General features: G+C 33.8%; 1 protein-coding gene and 1 non-coding gene across 2 annotated transcripts in view; both read right to left on the bottom strand.

The window, feature by feature from the left end:
• Nucleotides 1-382: 382 nt before the first annotated feature.
• LOC135661988 (photosystem I P700 chlorophyll a apoprotein A2) overlaps nt 383-2,720 on the bottom strand; it is a 10,861-nt gene continuing 8,523 nt past the window's right edge. Inside the window, exon 1 of the mRNA XM_065176587.1 lies at nt 383-2,720. This exon is cut by the window's right edge and continues 8,523 nt beyond it. The gene's annotated coding sequence lies outside the window, so the exon portion shown is untranslated.
• Nucleotides 2,054-2,127, bottom strand: TRNAD-GUC (transfer RNA aspartic acid (anticodon GUC)). Its single transcript has one exon. It is a non-coding gene; the product is annotated as a tRNA-Asp (tRNA).

The raw sequence follows: 2,720 nt of genomic DNA, 5'->3' as shown, positions 1-2,720 counted from the left end.
TAAGAGAAGAGAAAGCCGTTCCGCTATTCTAATTATATTAGATTACGACAATACATACTTTCTATTGGAAATGACTAGTTGTTGTCCAAAGAGGTTCTACACATAATAAGATTAGATCTTTCTTCCGTTGAGCGATCCACATATCGCGCATTTCACCTTTTTTTTAGACTCCTAGAGATTTTTTTATGCTTTTTTTGACTCATCTCATGTCATGTTTAAGCATAAAAAATTGGGAAGGTCTACTCTATTAATCTACTTCTTTTTCAAATCTGAAGAAGTTATCATGGAATAGAACTCCGCAGATCATCTGTTAATAGATCAAGCAATGACTTCTTGAGATGGGAAATCTAAAAAAAGAAAAAGATTCTTTTCTTTGGTTTCGTTTTCTTTTATCTTTTTTTTTATTTAATTTATAGTAGAATATGCCCATACTCTTTTTGTCTTGCTCCATTGATTCCTTTGATAGATCTCGGGACCTATACCTATATATATATAAATTCTAAGAAAGCCAGGAATTAGAAGAGTTGGTCTTCAATTATTTTGAATTGATCGAAATCCACACAAGTAAATGTAGCCAAAAAAATAATAGAATTGGACTGTTATTTTGATGTACTATTTAGATATACATCTAATCTATGTACATACATATTGTATATTGACCTAGATATAGGCTTTCTCTATATAAAAGCCTATATCTGTATACAGTACAACTTTCTATGAAAATCATTAATAGGATAATAAATACTATACCATACTATCTCGGCTCAGATACTACTATCTCAGATACTTATTATCTCAGATACTTATGATTCCAGACAGATCATTTCATTTAAGACTTGGAGTTTGAATCCGTTTCTTTCATTTATTCAATCATTGATAAGAACTAATAAATCAAGTTTCAGTCAAATTAATCATTTTGACTGACTGTTTTTACGTAGATGATAAGTAAAAAGGCAGTAGGAACTAGAATGAACAGTGCAGTAGCAATAAATGCGAGAATATTTACTTCCATAATCTCATTGTTTTTTTACTTCGCAATAACTCGGGATCTAATCCCATAGAGATGAGAAATTTGATTCCTGTAAATTCAATGGGATGAATTGCATCCTGATGATACTGAATCGGATCAATATTATGAATAACAATATCTGATCTATCAAATCGATTCATCGTCGAGAATTGAATAGTATAACATAGGAAGATCCTTTATCCATACTAAATCTGAAATGGGATTCCTGATCCAATAAAGAATCCCATTGAATTTTCATCCTTTTCCACTTTTTCTTTTCTATAAATAACCCTACCGTCTTCCTTATATACTCCTCCTTCGTTATACTTATACATACAATTATGTACATACAATTATGAGGTATTATATGACTGGTATTCTATGAATCACACACAGATCCAAAGAGTAGAAGTGAGATGGAAAAAGGACGGGTTAAGTATAAAAGATCTAATATAATTCCAACAAATTTAATAAAAAGGAACGTTGCTTGGTCTTTTCTTTTATTTGATTAGTATCTCTTTCTTCGATTGGGACTGGAAGGCATACATCAAAAATTCAGTGTGCAATTTAAATGAGAATGAGATAGATTGTTTCCAATTAGTCATTGAGGATACACAAACAAAGTCGAAGCTAAAAAGGGTTGTCGTTTAACCTGACAAGTACTCTGTCGAGGTAATTATGTTAAGTTCATTATGTATTGTACAATAAACGAATACAATTTGCGTATGTACTCTCGGTAAAAATAGGAGCACTCTATTCTATTTCATTTATCAAGAAAATCGAAAAAGAAAGTCAGACGAGTATCTCTTAAAATACTAAATATAGGAATACCACCGATTGTACGAATCTATATATGTTATGTCTCTCCCTTATCACTCGGCACTAGTGGAAGAAATGGAAATTCCTGTATTTGTCTGATGATAAATGCGAAATGAAAAACAAAAGAAATAAGGATCTCCACTGGGGATTAGATCTTGCCCCCTGTCTCCTTTTTCACGGAAAATAGATAAATTCATTTCTCCATTCATCGGTCGGATCCTAGTTCGGGACTGACGGGGCTCGAACCCGCAGCTTCCGCCTTGACAGGGCGGTGCTCTGACCAATTGAACTACAATCCCAGCGAGGTGTATGGTATACATATTCTTAATGGTTTCAGAAAAACATTTTCTTCGTCGCGTTGTAACAGAGACACGAATGATATACTAACTGATATCATATACACATAGAACACATAGATATGGACTATAGTGAAAGTGACACGGATTACTAGTAACCTGTGTTTATTTTATTTTATTGCCAAAAATAGATAATCAACCTTTCATTGAGAAAAAACGATTTTTCCTTTCATAATCTTTGCTTTGATTAAGTATTATGAATCTAGATCGTTAGAAAGAAAAGATCAGAACGAATGAGAAAAACATGGATAGAGAAACAAAAATGGACTCTTTCTCTTTTACGGATCAGGTATTTTTGTTTCTGGGGGACAAATTGGTTATATCATTGGTTATATCATATTCATGGAGCGGCGAATTTTTGGGCCGAGCTGGATTTGAACCAGCGTAGACATATCGCCAACGAATTTACAGTCCGTCCCCATTAACCGCTCGGGCATCGACCCAGGAAGAATTCCTTCTAGGCTTATTGATAATCCATGATCAACTTCCTTTCGTAGTACCCCCAGGGGAAGTCGAATCCCCGCTGCCTCCTTGAA

Source organism: Musa acuminata, unplaced genomic scaffold (assembly GCF_036884655.1).
Source record: "Musa acuminata AAA Group cultivar baxijiao unplaced genomic scaffold, Cavendish_Baxijiao_AAA HiC_scaffold_586, whole genome shotgun sequence".
NCBI lineage: Eukaryota > Viridiplantae > Streptophyta > Magnoliopsida > Zingiberales > Musaceae > Musa > Musa acuminata.
Note: the sequence above shows the minus strand (reverse complement) of the source record. Positions and strands in the feature narration are given on the sequence as shown.